Genomic DNA, 19787 nt, shown 5'->3' on the forward strand with positions numbered 1-19787 from the left:
CCTTCTCATCCGTGTATCATGTTATGTAAGATACACAACCGCCTCACGGAAACCCCGCCTGAGTACGGTATCCGGCTGGCCCTCCTGACAGGAATGCCAACTTCAGGTAGAGCCCTGACTTGGATCTGTCATCTTCCAAAACACTCAGAGCCCCCAGGGCAGGCAGTCACGGGCAGGCTCGGTTCTTGGCTCAGCAGACTTTGACAGCTAGAATGAGGGCCTCCGCTGAAGTTAATCACAAGGGAGAATCCATGATCCTCAACGTCCTGTCATGGGCTGGTACTCCAACCCTCACAGGAAATGACATTCAGCGTGGTCACCACATCACCCCACTTCACCCAACACTGCCGAAGCTATTGTATTTGCGCCCTCGGCCCTGGAGGAGGCCAGTGCCTGCATGCTGCTGCAGCTAGCCTTGGTCCATGAATTGTGACCAAGGGACACCCCAGAAAGGAAAGGGAAGTTGATGGTCACATCTGGCACGGGAGAGACGCTGAGCTTAGAGGGCAAGGGGCAGTTACACACCAATGCATATTTTATAGACGAAACAGTGTTTTTGAGCGGTTGAAAATAGATCTGCAGGGAACACCATTGCAATGTCTGCCCAGCTCAGAGCCAACAACTCCCTATTTCTCTGTGAACCACACTGTGTTAACCGCATCTTTATTAACCATGTCTGTATTCTGATGCTTGAACATCTGGGGCCTTGCTTACCGCCCTCCCCCACCCCCCAGCCAGGGCTAGACAATTCCCAGAGACAGCAAACGACTCACCCACAAGCATGCCTCTCAAATAAAACCAACCAATCCAGAGCCCAACCGCAGCTGCCTCCAAATGTGTCCACTTCAATGTGTTCAGTTCCCCATTTGGAGGATCCATTTCCCCCTCAGATAGAATGCCTTTTGAAGTGTTCCAATCTCTTTTGGGCTTAAAAAAGTAGATAAAAACAATTTTTTTCTACACCCTGTTAGGGATAGCCCAGAGCTCAGCGAAGAGCACACCAGTGTAGAGGGAAGAGCCAGGACCGTGGGGGCAGGAAGCAGAAAACCCTCTGGTTCGGGGAGAATCAGGGCGGTAGTGAGCGAGCCCCTAGGGCAGCAGTTCTCAAAGCCTTGCCCAGACCAACAGCAGCAGCAGGTCTTGGGAGCACGTTAGAAATGCAGATTCTGAGCCCCCACCTCAGACCACTGACTCAGAAACTAGGGGAGGGCCGAACAGCTGGTGTTTAGCCAGCCCCCCAGATGATTCTGATGTTGACGATATTGGAGAAGAGCTATTCCAGTGGTTCTCAACTCTGGCCACACATGAGACGCTTTTAACAAATACTGATGCCGGGCCCACTCTTCACCAGTTAGATCTTGAGATGGTGGCGTGCGGCCAGTCCATACTTTTTAAGCTCCCTGGTGGTTCTAATGTGTTGCCTGCCAGGTTGAGAGCCACTGCCTGAGGAGTCGTACCACTCACGTTGTCAGGGCTGTGTCTTTGGCTCCTAGAGGGAGAAGAGGCAAATGAGTGAAAAACTTCCAAGGCTGACTCGTAGAGGACAATTAATAAGCAAGACAGAGGGGACACCAAGGTTGCCTGGCTCGATCAGACTGGGCCTCACAGAACAGCTGAGCTTCCAGGGTCTGATCTCCAGCATCTAATCTGGTTAGCCAGGGGGGTCAGACTCCAATTCACGCTAACCAAGCTCAGAGAAGACCAAGTCTGGGTCAGAAAGGAGTGAATTCATTCATTCACTCATTTCACTCATATGTTTTTGAGCAACTGCTCCAAGCCCAGCATTGTTCTAGGCCCTAAGAACTCACATGCTAGTGGAGGAAAATGACAATAATAAAGACATAAACAAATGAATGTCAACTTATAACAAACGACATGCTGGTTAACGAATAACCAACACTAAGGTCCTCTGCACAGGACTATTCCCTCCGCAAAGTAGAGGCATTCGAATGTCGATTCTCACTGGCTTTGGTCTCAGCAATCAGCATTATCTGTCCTCACCCAGGGAGTCTGCAGTGCATCACCCCGTTACCCTTGGGATGGCTAAGCCTTCATCTGACCACACTAATGCACTAAGAGTAGGGGCGTCAATAATGCCGACACTTGTGGAACAGGACCAGGGTGAAATTGATTCTGATTCCTTCTGTATTAAAAAGGGTTGCTATGTAAACAACAAACAAAATTATAGCGAGTACACATTACATACTTAATGAAAAATAGTCACATACTGTAAAGTGATGATGCACTGATAACAAATCATAGTTATTTGTTCTAGGTGTCTCTATTCAGAACACTCTGTTAGCCTGGATCCATTTCCAGAGTGTACTTGGCAGACTTCTCACTACTTTTTTAAATATACGTATGCCCCCACTAATTCAATCTGATCTGCTTCTCAGAACCGTGACTGAGAATCAGACAGGGCAGTAAATGCCTTACCTGAATCATGGCTTCGTGTCTTTCTTTCCAGATTCTCGAGGGATTAGGTTCCTAATCCAGCTTCAAACCCTCGACAAGCGTCTTAACCCCCCAGACACTGCATCTCTGCAGCTGTGAGAAGAGGGTCGTGGTCACAGCTGCTCTCACTCAAGGAGCATTTACTCAGTGCCCAATTCTGTTCCAAGCATTTTATTCACATATTGACTTATCTAATCATCCCAACAGCCCTACGAGGTAAGTATCATGATGTATGAGCAGCCCTGTCTCGCAGATAGAGAAACTGAGGTATGCAGATGGTAAGTAACTTGTCAAACGTAACACGGTGTTATGGGTTGAATTGCATCTCCCTCCCCAAAACCAGATACGTCGGAGTCTTAACCCCCAGTACCTCAGAATGTGACCTTAGTTGGAAGTCGGGTCTTTACAGAAGCAATCAAGTTAAAATGAAGTCATTAGGGTGGGCCCTAATCCACTATGATTAATATCCTTATATAAAGGAGAAATTTGGACCAGAGACAGATACACAAAGAGGGAAGACAATGTGAAGATACACAAGGAGCAGACAGCAGTGTGAGTGGAGTGAAGGATCTGTGAGCCGAGGGACACCAAGGATTACTGGCAACACCAGAAGCCAGAAGAGGGCAAGAGGGATCCTCCGCAAGGGCCCTCAGAAGGAACATGGCCTGCCGACACCATGATCTGGGACTCCCAGCCTCCAGAACTGTGAGACAATACACTGCAGTTGTTCTAAACCAAGTGTTGTGGTAACTAATATGCACAGGGAGTTCGTGTTGGAGCTGAGATTCCAACTCAGGCCCTCTGGCCCCAGAGCCCACGCTCCAAGGAGGACAGTGGCCAGCTCAGCTCCAGGACTCAGTGTGGCTCACCTGGGCTGGGGTGGAGATGGTAGCTAAGAACTCCGCCAAGATGCAATAGGCAACATTGATTGGTTGCCCGTCCACATTCTCAGAAGATTAAAAGTACAAAGAAAGATGGCAGATATCCCCAACAAGACTGAAACTGTCCCCTAACTCCCCAGCATGCAGCAACAGAGCAGTGCAATCCAGAATGTCACAAACCTGCAGAGACAGGAGGGGTGTGTTTATCATTCTCTTTTTCTAACCAATATTTCACTCTAGGGGGAGAAGGGGGGTAAGCCTATCACATTCCATCAAGAAGTTAATTACTTTGCTACTCTAGCCAAGTTGGCTGAGGCCAGAGGCAAAAAAAAAAAAATGTCTTCCCAGGTGGGGCAGATGAAAGACCTTCTCCAAACCCACCCCCCTCAAGCCTCACCACACCCCAGGGTCCGTGATGGGCCCCAGACTTGGGGTGCTGGGTGCTGGACAAAAGTGGAGCCCCTGCCCTGCCCCAGGAATAGAGTCTACACAGCTCATCTTGAACAGCCACCCCAAAAACGGAGGTGCTGGTGAGCAATAGGAGGGGAACACATGAGGAATATCAGTCACTAATGCAGTGGAGCCTAACAAGCATTTATTAAGCAGTGCTGAGTTAAAGGGCCAAGGTGAATATGATTCTCTACTAGTTAGTGGCCTTGGCACAATTCTTCACCTCTCCCTACCTCTGTTTTCCCCTCTGTACAGTGGGGACAATAATGGTATCTCTCTAAGGTTGTTTTAGGATGAACCCAGCATTTCAAAAAGTGCTGTGCACAAGGTCAAGCACTCAGGAAACATCGGCGACTGCTACATAACCAGCCCCAACTCGCCGACGCTCTGCCGCGAGAACCAGCCTGAGGGGGAGGATGCCAGGGACGAGAGATCCCGCTCACACGAGGTGAAACCCACCTAGAAACAGCTCTGTTTATCCCATGGCCGGGTAATGGCCTGCCCGCTCCCAGCCTTGGCAGCCAGGGCCCTTGGCCCCACCCATGTGAACAGCCCCACCCTAGGAGCTGGGACCAGCCTACTGCAGTCAGCGAGGATTTAGGGAGCCCCAGGCTACTGGCTCAGTGTCGAGTCAGCCTCGCCAGGCCTCTGACCCTGTTCCTGCCAGGCCCCTCTCCCAGGTCAGGCCGGGACCTGCAGGAGCTGCTTCTCAGCTGTGCGCAGACATCTAGGGCCAGGAACCCTTGTGGGGAGGAGAGGTCAGAGACCAGGAAACTGGTCCAGGTTCCTGGAAGCTAGTGACATCTATGGAAGGTGAGGTGGATGAGTAAGGTGGGAGGGAGGTAGGGGAAGTCCGAGTTGGTGAAATGGGCCCCACTTCCCCTTCCCAAGATATCCCTGGGTATCTACTGCAGTGGTCCTTGTGTCTGGCCTGACCTTGGGGGACGGTCCGTAAGGAAGCAGGCTGTCCCCACAAACCCGTGGTTCTGATGACTGAGCACTCGACCTCTTCCTCGTGATCAGCTCCACCATGCACCGCAGTTCCCACGGAAGGAGACAAAGGGAACTGATGTTTGTGGAGCCCGTTCCATGCTCCGGCACTGGGTTCAATACATAACATGCATCGTCCATTTAAAGTCCCAACCCTCTATGCCCTGAGCAGTGCCAGCTCACTGTACTGAGGTGATGAGGTGGCTGAGGGGCAGCAAGCCTGCCACACAGCTAGTCAGGAAGAGAGCCAAGCTTCCAACCAGGAGCTCCTCTGAACTCCAAACCCTGTTCCCAGATCCACAGCCTGTTCCTGCCAGACATGCCCCCTGGTGTGGAGGGAGGTGGAGCCCACCTGCCTGGCCTCGGTCTCCTGACCGTTTCTAGGCCCTCTCCCAGTTGCCAGGGGACTGCGGGCCCATCTCCGAGTGACACCTCTCCCCCGTCTGGTCAGTTCTGCGTTCCTCAGAGGCTGGTTCTCACAGTGATGAATTTTTAATAACTGGATGCTCAGATTGGGTGGACAGAGTTGAGAAGTCTAAGCAATAGGGCTCCTGAGAATCCTGGGTTCAGGGTGGTGGCTGGGAAATGGGAATCAGTCCACGCGGAGTGCACTGACACACGCAGCAACAAGCCTGGGCCTCTGCTCCGCACGTGCTCAGGGATTCGGAGCAGCCCCGTCTGATGACCACGGTTCTCATCTTCCCAGAGAAGCTCTTGGCCCTCGAGGCCCCCTGAGTGCACTCAGTTACCCGGCCAGCACAGTGTCCAGGGTCACACCAGAGCTGGGTCCCCATCTGGTCGTGAGAGTGGTCCATGTGGTCTCTTTAGTGGACGACATCAGGACGTGGCCTTGGCGCTACAGGACACAGGCCTAGCCACAGGGCTACCGCTCTCCCCCATCAGCCTGCTGGCCTCAGTCGTCCTGCCCATTGACCACAGGCCCAGACCTTCACTTGAGGCCCCCATCCTGCAGACACCCACCCTTGCTGGCCGACACTATTCCCCCTGCTCCCGAATGCAAGGCTGTCCCCCTCACTCGGTCTCCCACAGTGGCCCTTCCTGCCTCTTCAAACAGTCCTCTTCACGTTAACCACTCTCAGTGGGTCTACACTCCCAAACAAGTCTCAGTCAGCTTTTGTCCCTGAAATGCACAAGTCATTAACACTGGAGCAGGAGAGCCAGAACTCAAATACCAATGCCTGCTGGCCTCCTCTTAAGAGGGGAAGAGAGACTTTCCTGTGTTCGCTCTTTCCAGACCCCCTACTGCCCTGAGAACCAGAAGGAAAGTAATATCTCTATAGCCTTTCCTTGGAAAATAATTGGGCCAGCACGGAGGCAGTTGTTCCCTTCCCAGTGTCTCCGAGGGAGGAGGGCGGAGGGTGCTGAAGCACTGGGCCCCCACAGCCCCACCACAGGCCAGCACCCACGCGCAGGAAGAGAGGAGAATGTTTGCGAACTGAACCTGAGACAAAAACCTTACCTTCCAGAAAGGAGTTTCCAGAGACCCTTAAACACATCCTCTCCACACGAGCACCTTCCTCCCACCTTGGGAGTGAGCAGCTGTCTGCCTTTAAGGCAGGTGTGTGAGGACTAAATTTGGCCAGTACTGGGGGCCAAACCCCACCCCAAATCCCCAACCAGGCCTTCTTGTCAGAGCTATGCCTTCCTCCATTGTTTGTGACCTGGACCTTTCTAGATGTTGAGAGGAGGAAAGGAGATAACTCAAAAATGAAGGGGCAGCGGGGTGGCATCCGTGGCACAACTGGCTCCCTGGCCTGCCTGGCATCTGCCTCTAGAAGAACATTCCAATGTCTTCCTGGCTCCTGGTGGGTCTTGCTCTCTGAAGTGGTAGAAGGGTAGGTCCCAGCTGTCTAATCTCCTATGGGACAAGGATCCTTCCTCCAGTGGCTCTCAACCCCGAGCACACCTGATCATCATCCGGGCAGCTTTAAAGAATCGTGATGCCTGGGCCCCGTTCACGGACATTCTGCTTCCACAGGTCGGAAGTGTGGCCTGGGCATCAGGATTTTTAAAAGATGTCCAGGGGAATGCCAATGTTGAGCTGAGTTGAAGAATCACAGCTTTACGCCCTGAGGACTTGCTGTGTGTTCTGCTTGCAAATGCAGGAGAGCATGACACATCCAACTGTCCCTCACGCGAAGTTAAAGGAGGCGTACTGGGCTTTCTTAAATGCTCTGAAGAAATGACGGTACTGAAGAAATGTCCCTCGGTTGCAAACTGATCTGACAGATAACATTAGCTGGGGAAGAAGATGGTAAGGGCAGGCAACTCTACATCATCACCTTGCCGCCAGGTTGCAATGAAAATAAGTCTAAGACCAACTTTTACCTTACACACATACAGATATTTTTTAACTTAACTCATTTATTAGCAAGCAAGGACAAAAAAAAAATGCTCGTATATCCTATTCAGTATGCTCAAGAAAATTCCACTTCTCCATTCTTATAGGTACTCCGACCACCACCTGGCATGAAGTATTCATTTAAGCCAAAAGCCAAGCCAGCATTAGGCCACTAGAATCCATCAGCGACCTGGGCTGGATACAGGATGACCAGAGCATCGTCCTGTTTATGGAAGAATGGAAAATGCTCTCTAAAATATTTTAGCCCACATCTTGAACACCTTTAATCTCAGCAATGAGAGCCTATTTCTAAATTGCACCGTGCACATTAATAGATTACCGTTTTCACCAAAAAATCCACTCTGACTTTCAGTTGGTTGTTGATTGAGACAGTGATAACAAGAAGCCTCCTCTAGGGTGTGGGCTGTCCGTTGGCCTGAGCTGTCTTGACCAGAGTGTTTGCAGCCCCTGGGGCATAGCTTCACCTCAGACCCACCCATGAAGTCACACATAGACGCTAAAATCAGCCATTTGAGGCGCTGAGGGGTGCTCAGCCTCGCCCCGGGGGCGCCTGCCCAGGTGCACACCTGAATCTAATGACAAGCAAACACCAGACAGAAAGTGAGGGACCTTTTCCAGACCCCCAACCTGCACTCTTCAAAAGTGTCAATATCATGAAGTGCAAAGAAAGACTGTAACCTGTTCCAAATTACAGGAGACGGAAGAGAGATGACAACCAATCGCAACGAATGATCTTGGATTCTCTTTGGCTCTAAAGGGCATTATGGGACAAATGGAAAATCTGTGTAAGCTCTATAAGTTAGATAATAGTACGTGAATGTCCTGATTTTGATCATTGTGCTGTGGTTCTATATGAGAATTCCTTGTCCTCAGGAAATATACCCTAATGTATTTAGGAGTAAAGGGACATGCCTACAACTTCCTCTTAAATGATTCAGGAAAAAACAATACACACACACGCGTGCACACACACGTGCGCGCACACACACACACATGCAGAGGGGAGATGGTGGAAAAGGACAAAGTAAATACTATAATAAAATGTTAACATTTGGGGAATCTGGATGAATGATGTAAAAATTCTTTTTACTAGCAACTTTTCTCTAAATGTAAATTTATGTCAAAGTAACTTTTTTAGCTAAAAACTCCAGCACCGTAACGCTGTCCAATACCTGGCTGATTTTCTCATCTGCTCATGGGCCTAGTCTCCTCCTCGCAGCCCCAGACCTTCTGCACACACCCGGGGCACCCCACTGAGGGCAGTCAGGAATGCCTGTTTGCCACCTTCTGGTGACCCCTTGAGTCAGCAGCTGGCCTTCAGAGGAAAGCCAGCTCTGTAGTTCCCAGGAATCTAAAGCAGCAGTCAGAACCCCCACTATTGTGAAATTTCTTCCTGTCTGCCTGCCACTTGCCTAGGAAGGAGCGCCTAAAATCATCCCCCAAGCTTTGTGTCCCCTCGCCCCTTGCTCCAACTCCAGAAGTGGAGGGAAGTTGGAAGGAGCACTGATCAGGAGCCCTCCGAGCTGGCCCTGCCCACTTTTTTTTAGGATTCTTCATGGGTCAGACCTATGATTTTTGGAAACAAGTGAAGACCGGCCAGATGAGAACCAGCAAAGGCTATTTATTCAGAGCTGGCTACGGCAAGGGAGTCAGCCACCATCACTCGTGTTTTGACAGAGACTCCAAGGCAGGCAGAGGAGCAGGAAAGCTTTATAGTGGAAAGAAGGGAAGGCTCAGGTGTGCACTGATTGGCGGCTGTTGGCGTGGGGAAGCTGGAGGTGGGCTCACTAGATGGGGGGCATCTTGTGTGATTGGTTAGGGGTACATATATGGCTTTCTCTGGCTAGTCCTAAGTTGGAAACAGGGATAAAAATTAGGGAAGCTGTCAGTTACTAATTAAATCCTGGCCATTTGGGGCATATTGTTACAAGGGTTACTGTTTGGCTTCCTGGATTGGTTGCTAGAGATGTACTCTAACTTTCTACAAGGCTGACTTATAGATAGCAGGCTGGCTTACCGGGCTGGTTACTGCAGGCTGTGGGTCAGAGTTCTGTTTTTATATCTATTCTGGCCATTGTCCATTTGTGTATTCAGTCTCTCAATTTCCAAGACCAAAGACCTTCTACCAGTACCCAGTGATCTCAAGTCCCAAACTTCAACCCATACCTGGAGTATTTTTAAGGAGCTAGAACAACCAGTTCTCTGACAAGCGCCCACAGATGTGTTGTAGTGTGTTTTCGAGTCCTCAGTCATCCCGCCAAAGCCACTGGAGCATGCGCACCAGGAGCCCCGGGGGCATTTCCTCAGCAACATCATTACTTTGCCACCTAGAGCTACCACGGCCCCAGCATCTTAGCTGAGCCATCTGGCCAAGGTTCCAGCCCTCCTCCCCAAGCATGGCATGTTCTCCTAAAGGAACACCCTTAGTTTCTGGTAGCCCATTGTTTTCATCATTGTCATCACAGCCAGCCCCGCTCCCTGCCCATCACGTTGGCCCATGTCTCAGGAGTCAGGCCCAGGCTTGGGCAGGAAGGTACGACCACATCCTCACTCATGATGTTACCCCTGTACACCCCTCTTTCTCAACAGAGGGTTTCTGGTTTGCAGAGTTTGGCTCTGTTTCGTTTGGGAAGTTTTTGTGTTGTGATTGTTGTTGCTGCTGTTTTAGTTATTCCCGGACTGAAATAGGATCTTAAAATCACCTTCCAAGACCCTCTCTTTCTTAGCAGTAATTTGCACATCAGACCAGCAAGTATCTGGTAGTGTATTTTACTTCCTCATGTCATGTAAGTTGCTCGTTTGGACATTAAATGAGACCCAAGGGGAACAGGGGCAGCCACGCCAGAGGAGCCTGGACACTGAGACTTCAATGGTGCTCCTAGTGGAGGAAGTGGATGAGACCCCCTCCTACCTGGACAAGGTGTAGATGACATCACTGGGTAGCACAGGGGTCCAAGCATGCGCAGACTCGGGGGAAGCCTCATGCACTTCCCCAGGCAGAGCGGATTGGTCCTGGAATTCCCTTTGGAGTCTCCTCTGAACATCTTTAAAAGGAAGACCTGGCAGTGGACCCAGCCAGTGGAACAAGAGAGCTTGATGCTTTAGAGGACTCAGTATTTTCCAAACATAAGGATGCTTAAAGGCCCAGAAGATTCCCAAGTGGTAACAGTACTATACCTCTTCTGCTGTTGGCCCTTGGCAGTTTTAAGACCCTTTATGCATATGTTTTCTCATGTAACCCTCCCCACACTGCTGTGGAATGTTATCTCTCTTTGACAGAGGGAGGTTAGAATGTTTGCCCAAGGTCACCCACACACAGTTAAGTGGCAATCCTGCCTTTCTGATTCAGAGGACAGTGCCCTTTCCCTAGGCAGGCTGTCTTTGGAGAAGCTCCTTCCTCAAGCTCGTGCTAATGTAAGAAGCACAGGGGAGGCTGATTAGAAATGCAGATTCCTGGACCCACCCCTACCCCCAGAATTTCCAGTTCTGGAAGTCCACAGGGCCCAAGAATCTGCATTTTCGAACCAAAATTTGCCACCCAAAATTTGTCCATTTTGGCATGAGGATTAATTTAGGCTAATTATTTTTAAGAAACAGAAAACTCAGGAATTTTTTCTTATTACCTCCCCCTTAACTGCCTAAAAGAATTTAGAGAAAGGGCTTGTTCCTGGAATAGAGCTATCACCAGAGATATGTACAAAGAATATGGGCTAGGTGTGGTGGGGGAAACTTGGCAGGACCTAGAGATCAGAGTCCCCTCTGTATCCCATTGTCTCTGCATGGCCCAGCAAACATTTGTTTACCAAACATTTGCTTTTATACCTCCATCTCCAGGTGAATTGCCTTCCTCCCTTTTGAAGTCCCAAACCACTATCCCCTTCTCTTTAGCTCAAGATGGCATATAAGCCTCAACTGCCTGTCTTGTCCTTGGGCCCCCCATATTCTTGTGGAACACCCATACATACATAATTAAATTGGATTTTCTCCTGTTAACCTGTGACATGTTGATTTAATTCTTAGGCCAACCGGAAGAACCTAGAAGGGTAGAGGAAAATTCTTTCCTCCCCACAGTTGGCATAGTCTGCAGGATGAACTTAACTGGTTAAATGCTGCTCACTCTGCGACTGCTACAGCTAAGAGATCCTGGGACGCCTGACAAGAGCTGGCAGAAAGTAAGCATTCTTACTGCATCAGCTTCCTGGATCTCTGCCTGCCGAGTCTACTGGAAATGAGTGGTAAAAGTCTTTTTCCCCCTCTCTAAATTTAGATTTGAAGGATAAAATATTTCTGGAGCTAGTCTCTTAGGCATAAGAGACTCTGGTAAAGATTTGGGATGAGTACTCTGGATTTCTGTTGAGCCCACTCCTCCCAGAGATCGTCATTGTTTTCTTTTGTCTTTGTCTCTGTCTATTGTGTTGTTTGTCATAAAGCTGTTGCTAAGGGACATCTTGGAAGCCAAAGCCACAAAATTGGTGGGCATGGGTCAAGCATTTAAAAATTATTAGGGTGTTCACCACCTCAAGAAGGCACTTGTGATAGGACAAGCTGGCCACGGAATGAGTTAGATGAACACTAGGTCACCCGCCAACGTCAAGAAAATTTTGTGCAATGAGGTACACCAGAAAAACATCACGAAATCCCCAACCTGGAGGCATATCCCTCTTAGGTATTAGTTTGAGTCCAAGAGACTCAAGGCTTAGCTAAAACTGCTACTGTGCATATAAGAACAACCAGATGAGTTTTCTCTCTCCTCTTGTTCTGTGCTTGGCTTTATGACCCATGAAAATATTCTCTCTGGTATCCACCAGCCAGAGATGCATATGCATCTGGCGGGCAGCGGAGTAGGCTGTGGATCTGAGCTTAGGGAATCTAAAAAAATTAGATGAACTTTTTCTTGTTAAATCAACCTATTCTGTTCAAGAGGAGGGAAACACATGATTCCCTGTGTTTCAGAAGAGCTGTTTAAAAACAGGGCCCCTCATAGTTACCACATTTGCTTTCTTAGGCTAACTCTGGGAGTAAACTTTTTGGATAATTTGAGGCCTGCAACCTTTGCAGTTTCCTTTGGGGACGCCTCTTGTGTGTATGGTTAAGCCATAAAAAGGCATCGGTTTGAGGCACTATGGAGAAGACCCTATTCATCAATAGCCAGATGGTGGATCTTTTAAATTGGAAAAATTTCTAATTTGAAAAAACATTTTTTAGAGAGCTCTCGGTCTAAATAATTGTCCTGAAGTTCTAGAACATAGAAATCTTTTGATTTCCATCTTAGTTGGAAATCTCCCTGACATAAAGAAGCAAGTTTAGTTGGATGGGTGGGTCAGTCTCTTGAAACTGAAAACAACTGTCTTTGTTTTGCAAATCTCTGCAAGACCAGAAATGCAGCTCTAGAGAGGATCCAAAGTCCTTCTCAGAGTAATTTACATTCTTTCCTTGTGCCTTCAGGAACTCATATCTAGACCACCCCCAATTCCTAAGACTGAAGGGGAAAAAAAGAAAAGGAAAGGAAGCCTCTAAAAATACAAACTGCAGTATAAGCACCCTTGCCCAAAAACCTAATTTAAGGAAAATTTTTAAATGAAAACTATAAGGTCTCTGTTTGTGTCTGTCCATATGTATATCCATATATGTATATCATAGATGTGTGATATTTTTCTACCTCTGGATGGTATTACTAAAATTAATTTATAAAAGAGCTCTATTTAATTGGCTTAAAAACAAATAAGCACTTTAAGTATTCCTAAAAGTTCTCAGAAATATAGTAGAAACTAACCCAAATGTTTTTCAAGTTGACATGATCTAGGAAAACATTCAATATTAAAGCTAATTTAAGTTTGGTTTAATTAAAATAGACATGTCTTTAGAATTATCAGCATTAATATATAACTTTTTGGGGCCAGCCCCATGGCTTAGCAGTTAAGTGCGCATGCTCCACTACTGGCAGCCCGGGTTCAGATCCCGGGCGCACACCTACGCACAGCTTGTCTGGCCATGCTAAGGCGGCGTCCCACATGCAGCAACTAGAAGGATGTGCAGCTATGACATACAACTATCTACTGGGGCTTTGGGGAGAAAAAGAGAAAAAAAAAAGGAGGAAGATTGACAATAGGTGTTAGATCAGGGCCAGTCTTCTGCAACAAAGAGAGGAGGATTGGCATGGATGTTAGTTCAGGGCTGATCTTCCTCACACACACACACATAAATATATATATATATATGTGTGTGTGTGTGTGTATATATATATATATATATATATATGTGTGTGTGTATATATATATATATAACTTTTTATTCTACCTAGGTTTACCAAAAGTCAAATAAGTTCATGTTATTTGTGTTACAAAATTTGTCAGCAAAATAATATATACAATAGCTTAAAATGATAGGAATGATACCTGACTTTGTCTAACGTCTAACGAACTTATTGTAGGTAATCTAAACATAATTGTTAAAAACAAATGATTTAAATAGATGTAAATTAAAAAGTCACATTTTTAGGTGATGTTTTTTGCAATAATTATGTGTTATGGTATATATACTTAAAAATAGGTTTAGGGGCTAGCCTGTTGGCATAGCGGTTAAGTTCATGTGCTCTGCTTTGGTGGCCTGGAGTTCACAGGTTTGGATCCCGGGTGCAGACTGATGCACTGCTTATCAAGCCATGCTGTGGTGGCATTCCATATAAAGTAGAGGAAGATGGGCACAGATGTTAGCCCAGGGCCAATCTTCCTCAGCAAAAAGAGGAGGACTGGCAACAGATGTTAGCTCAGGGCTAATCTTCCTCACAAAAAGAAAAAGAAAAAAATAGCTTTAAAATCTTTTTGGTAACTTGAAACCTTAGAGTTTTGCTAAATTAAGTTGAATGATGGAAATTCATTAAATACCTAGATCATTTCCAAATAAGATAAAATATTTAAAATTAATTGCTAAACAGGTTTATCTAGTTTTGGTTTCTTACTACAGAAAAACTAAAATATAAACTTGGGTCTCTTACTAAACACGTCTTGTGATTTATTGAAAGATTGTACTATGAAAAAGCATATGTTTCGAGAAATTATGTAATGTATTCATAAGTTTACCAATCAAAAAAATATATATTGGGGCCAGCCTGGTGGCATAGTGGTTAAGATCTCGCACTCTGCTTCAGCGGCCCAGGGTTCATGGGTTCAGATCCTGGGCGTGGACCTACACACCACTCGTCAAGCCATGCTGTGGCAGCATCCCACATACGAAATGGAGGAAGATTGGCACAGATGTTAGCTCAGGGACACTCTCCCTCAAGCAAAAAGAGGAGGATTGGCAACAGATGTTAGCTCAAGGCCAATCTTCCTCACCAAAAAAAAATATATATATACATATATATAGGTATAACAAACAGTTCACAATTGCTTTTTTTCTTAGTTTTCACTAGAGATTAAAGTTTCTATGGGTTAAAAACTCTAATTAATATATGCAACTTAAACTACTAAAGTAATAAGGGAAACATCTTACTATGCAAGAAAAATAAAATGTATCTTTGTAGTAAAAAAAGTTGTAAGGAATGGAAATGCATTTTTTTAAGGGAAAGGACAGTAATTTTATCCTAAAGAGAGGTTTAAAAAAAAGAGAGAAGAAAAGCATAGGACAATATCTGAATGTAAAACAGGAAGTTATAGAAGGTCTATGGAAAGGAACCTTGAGAAAAGAGTTTTATGCATAGTCAAGCTAGCTAAGGTTGGAAAGAATTAAGTAAACAAGTTTTAATACCAAAAGTAAGCTGATGCAAAATTAGAATTTTGTTTTCTCTCTTAAAAGCACAAAGTTTTCTTGGCCTTTTGGTCTTCTCTGGATAAAGAGATTATGAAAGGTTTTTCTTTACCTTTCAGTAGTCCGCCTAAAAAGAGGGGATTTTATGTTGTATCAAAATAATTTCCTATATTATTTTATCAAGTCTTTCATTACAAGAGCTAAGTTCTACTTACAACTACTTAACTAACTTTCTGTATTTGCCTGCAAAGTGTTTAATTATTACCACAGTTAAATGGATAACTAAGTATTGTTTGACAGTGACCCATGATTCTATTTGACCAAGTGTTTTAAAACCTTTTGATATTTTTTACAACTTCCCATAATCAAATTCTAAATGCAGTCTTTTTTACCTCAACTAATTTTGAAATGTTCCAGAGAGCCTCTGGAACATTTCAAAGGATCTGTTCTCTCTTTTTATAAAAAGGGAGATATTAAACTAATTAGGCTTATTTGGCATGTTAAATTGCATGGGAAGCATTGTCAAATAAGTGACAATAAACTGTCTTAAGTTATATTGCATGGGTGAATGCTACTAATATGTGTTCTAAAAATTATATGAAATTCTAAAAATTTGATGTGTCCTGATATAATGTTATCAGTCATATTTCTAGTCACTATCTTAAAATGTGTGTTACAGAAATAACCAAATTTCCTTGTCCATTACATCCTAATCAGATCTTTAACCATGCCATTTTAAATCTTGTGTCATTTACAGACAGTTATTGTTTTACTCTGATGCTTTTGCAAATGTGCTTCATCTTCAAAGAAACTCATGGAAAGTGCTCTAGCATACAGGTTTCCCATAACTTTCAGATCATACCATTGAACTGGGTAAGGATTTGCAGAACACTAACAAAGAAACTGATGGCTCCATAAAACTGGTAACAAAAGATAAAGATCAACAAGAATTAATTACATGGGACCAAATGAGCTAATGAAGATGACTATAATTTTTATGACTTTTTATTTAAAATATTACTGGTTCTTTAATCTTTTAATCTTTTTTCTTTTATCTTTTCAAGATATAAGGAAATGTTTTTTCTCCTAAGTTACATATGACCTACAGCAATTTGATAAATTATACCTTTGTAAGAAGAATTGAAAGATTTCTCTTTTTCTTCCTACCTGATCCCTCTAGAATTTGGAAACTCTTAGTAAGTATTCTTATTTTCACGGCAATATAGTTATTTACATAACTTCACCAAGAATCTGTTCTTGTAATAGGACACAATTGGAAACATTGGTTATATTACCAAGGCTTTGACTGGAATGTCATGTTTGAGAGAGACATGCATAGACTCAGATATGACCAGACAGCTTTAGGGAACTAAGATTGACTTTATGGAAGCCAATCAAGTCCCCTTGGAAAAATTGGCCTTGGGGGAAAAAAATTGCTTACAAGGTTACCAGCAGCCTTACCAGGTGAGTAAGGAAGGTCACTTCCTGGCAGGCACAGAAACCTCAGGATATTGGGGGACCTGAAGAAGAGAGGAATTAATCCAAATCTAAAGGTATTACAGCAAAGTTTGACGGTAAATATTGTCTTGGCTTCTTAGCCTCAAGAGGCTGTTAAAAGCTCAATCTGGAGATTCCTTATGAAAAGTTCCAGCAAAGCAGATTTAAAAGAGCCCATGTGATCAATTGCTATTCTTGATGCATTTATGTAAATCATCAGGCCAAGCTTATTAAAACTAGACTTACTTTGCAAATAAATTAGTCTTAATTTGGCTATCTTTGATAAAAATGAGAGTGTTTTAGAGACAAAAAATTATTTCAGTAGAAACTATAATATACACTTGTGGATAGTAGAGTCTAATTCTGTTCATCGTCTTTAAGGTTTTGTTTTTCACCTGTAAACTGAACTGAATCCTAAATTCTTCCAGTTTCCTCAAATATTTGGCTACAACTCTCCAAACTAACATTTCTAATTTTTCTCCCACGTTTGACTTGGAATCATTGAGAACTAAAGCTGCCCTTTTCCTGAGGCCCTGCAAACTAAAGCTAGACAACTTGACAGAAACTTAAGAGGGAGCACCACCATAGCCCGTGCTTAGACAATCTTCATGCCTGATGCTGTGTAAGCCACTCAGAAAGTTTACCTGAATACCCAGTGACATCATCAGAGACATTTCAAACTGCAAAAGATGTTTCGACCCTGACATCTAGAAATCTTCATGACTGGCTGCCCCTAAGATCAGAAACTGGTTTATAATTTGCTCCAACCATTAAAACTTTTTTTCTTGTTTCCATAGAAATGGCTCTTATTAATTATTTAATTGCTTGCACCTTCTAGGCCTAACTTTGAGAGCTAATCTGATTCACTGCCTCCTGAAATGAGTTTAACTAAACTGACCTGTTGTCAGGACCAAGAGACTGGTTCAATGAGATGGAACAATCTACCAACTCAGCTTGTGAACTGTGCAACTTCTTGGAGAAGTTTCAAAGGGAAGACTGTAGGGTAGCAAAATCTGCCGCCTCAAAATGTGTCTCTTTGGCATGAGGATTAATTTAGGCTGATTCCTAAGAGAAGACTCAGGAAGTTTTCCTTGTTACTTCCCCCTTGACTGCCTAAAAGAATTTAGATAAGGGGCCTGTTGCTGGAATAGAGCTATCACCAGAGATATTTACAGAGAATATGGGCTGGGTGTGGTGGGGGAAACTTGGCAGGACCTAGAAATCAGTACGCCCTGTGTCCCGTTGTCTCTGCTCGGCCCATCAAACGTTTGTTTACCAAAAATTTCCATCTCTGTGTGAATTGCCTTCTTTCCTTTTGGCGTCCCAAACCACTATCCCCTTCTCTTTAGCTCAAGATGGCATATAAGCCTCAGTTGCCTAATTTGTCCTTGGGGGCCCCCCTATATTCTTGTGGAACCCCCATACATATGAAATTAAATTGGATTCTCTCCTGTTAATCTGTGACTTGTCAATTTAGTTCTTAGGCCAGCCAGAAGAACCCAGAAAGGCAGAGGAAAATTTCTTCCTCCGCTACACCTGCCCAGGTGCATCTGATGTAGATCTTCAATGAAATATGAGAAAAATATAAGATTGTCCTGGATCCCCACGAAAGCCATTGACTGAGTCTGTCTCTCTCGCTCTCACTCTCCCATTCTGTGTGGGTGCGTGTGTGTCCCTGTCTTTCTCTTTCTCATCTCTGAGGAGAAAGAATTTTTAAAAACCCATGTGAAAGGAGCAGGAGCTGGGAAAAACGACTTAAAAGATAGGTGTGTCTTTTTTAGAAGGAAGCACAGGTGTTGCCTGAGAGCAGAGGAAGAGAACACAGAAAGAGAGGATTAGAACCTAAAAGTAGGCTTTCCTCCTCCTGCCACTCCCAGATTCCAGCTGGGCCCACAGCACCTGTGACATTCAGAATCATGAGGAAAGCAGATGGCCTGAGAGGAGAGACTGAGGCTGCTGACCCAGGACAGAGCCAGGCACAGTGCATGCTGGTGGCCTTCAGTGAAAGACTCTGGGCTGGTGGGATCCAGGCTCTCTGGTTCCAACTGGGCAGTGAGCACTGTCTTCCCATATGGATCTAGGAATATTACCCACTGAGCACCTATGTCAAGCATCAGCTTGGTCCAAATCCCTCTCGCTGAGGGGTTTCAACCTGTGACATGTGGGTTTCAAATGGAAAGAAGGGGTTGTCTGAGTCCCATTAGGTTGGCTCTCTGACTATAGAAATGTTAATACTGAATTTTCAGAAACCCAATTTGACTATCCAGTTTAGTCTTAGCCCCACATCTCCCAAACCTCCCCCACTTTATTAGCCACAAAGAGCCCCATAAAGACTGAAACCACCCTTGCCGCCACCCTGCGCAGCCCTGCCTTACCCTGGCCGTCCACCCTCACTCTAGCCTAAATCACATGCCGAGGGCCTCTTGGTGTGCAAGAGGAAAGACCAGCTAGCTAGACGATGGTGACCCTCACTTTGGAACTTGCTGTTCGTTTCCCGCTTAGGGGCTGTAAAGGTAAACACAAATTAAAAACAAGAGGCTAAATTCTCCATGTTGAAAATAAGGGAAGAGACTTTTCTCCCTTCCCTTTTCTTAGAGCATTTACTTTAGAAAACTTGTAAGTTCTTTCTCTGTCTCTTTGAAATATATGTACATAAATTGTTTTTAGAACCTAAATAAGCCTCTTAGCTTTATGAGCCAGGCATGTCTTTCTCAAGGACCTAGGAGCCATCTCTTTGAAAGGTAAACACCAAGAGAGACAGCCTATCTCTCAGTTGCTGTGGGAGAAAGGAGCATAACTTTACCAGGTGTCTGGATCTGAGCTGCAAAACTGCTATCGATGCAAAATAACCAATAACCATTCTATACATAAGAGAAATAAGGTGAGCTTACCTGAGCCAGAGTGAGGATTATAACCCCGGAAGGCCTTAGAAAGCGTTCCAGAGAAGCATGGTTTTCAGCACAGTCTTATATCTTTTTAGAACAAAGAACATACATTACACACCCAGAAGACATTTTCATCAAAATTTCAAAGAGGTATTTAGTTGCGAATTAGCAGGTCAATGTGCCCGTGACATCAGGAAAGGGACTAACCCGGGCGTTACCAATAGGGCATAGGAGGGGAAGTATGCATTCTTCTCTTAAGAGAGTGCATTCTTTAATGGCTAAGCAGATGTACAATGCATGTTTGATAGGCCATAAATCAGGCTTTTCAGTTCAAGCCGAATCAGTTTTGAACCCGAATATTTACCCCATATACCTCAATATGTGAAAATCCCTTGTCACTACTTCCTGTCATAAAGATAGGAAATGTTTATCTTTCTTTTGTATAAAATCAATTAACTGACACAGATGGTGACTCCAATTACCAGGTAAATTTAAGATGAA

General features: G+C 45.1%; 1 long non-coding RNA gene across 2 annotated transcripts; it reads right to left on the reverse strand.

Moving 5' to 3' along the window:
* Window positions 1–726: 726 nt before the first annotated feature.
* LOC131399854 (uncharacterized) lies at window positions 727–19284 on the reverse strand. Of its 2 annotated transcripts, none has more exons than XR_009217255.1 (3): window positions 16366–19284; window positions 2437–2547; window positions 727–1489 (listed from the first exon to the last, which is right to left on the reverse strand). It is a non-coding gene; the product is annotated as an uncharacterized LOC131399854 (long non-coding RNA). The 2 variants fall into 2 exon arrangements; XR_009217254.1 differs by lacking the exon at window positions 2437–2547 and adding an exon at window positions 10070–10217.
* Between the last annotated feature and the right edge of the window lie 503 nt (window positions 19285–19787).

The sequence above is a fragment of the Diceros bicornis genome, chromosome 40 (assembly GCF_020826845.1).
Source record: "Diceros bicornis minor isolate mBicDic1 chromosome 40, mDicBic1.mat.cur, whole genome shotgun sequence".
Classification (NCBI taxonomy): domain Eukaryota; kingdom Metazoa; phylum Chordata; class Mammalia; order Perissodactyla; family Rhinocerotidae; genus Diceros; species Diceros bicornis.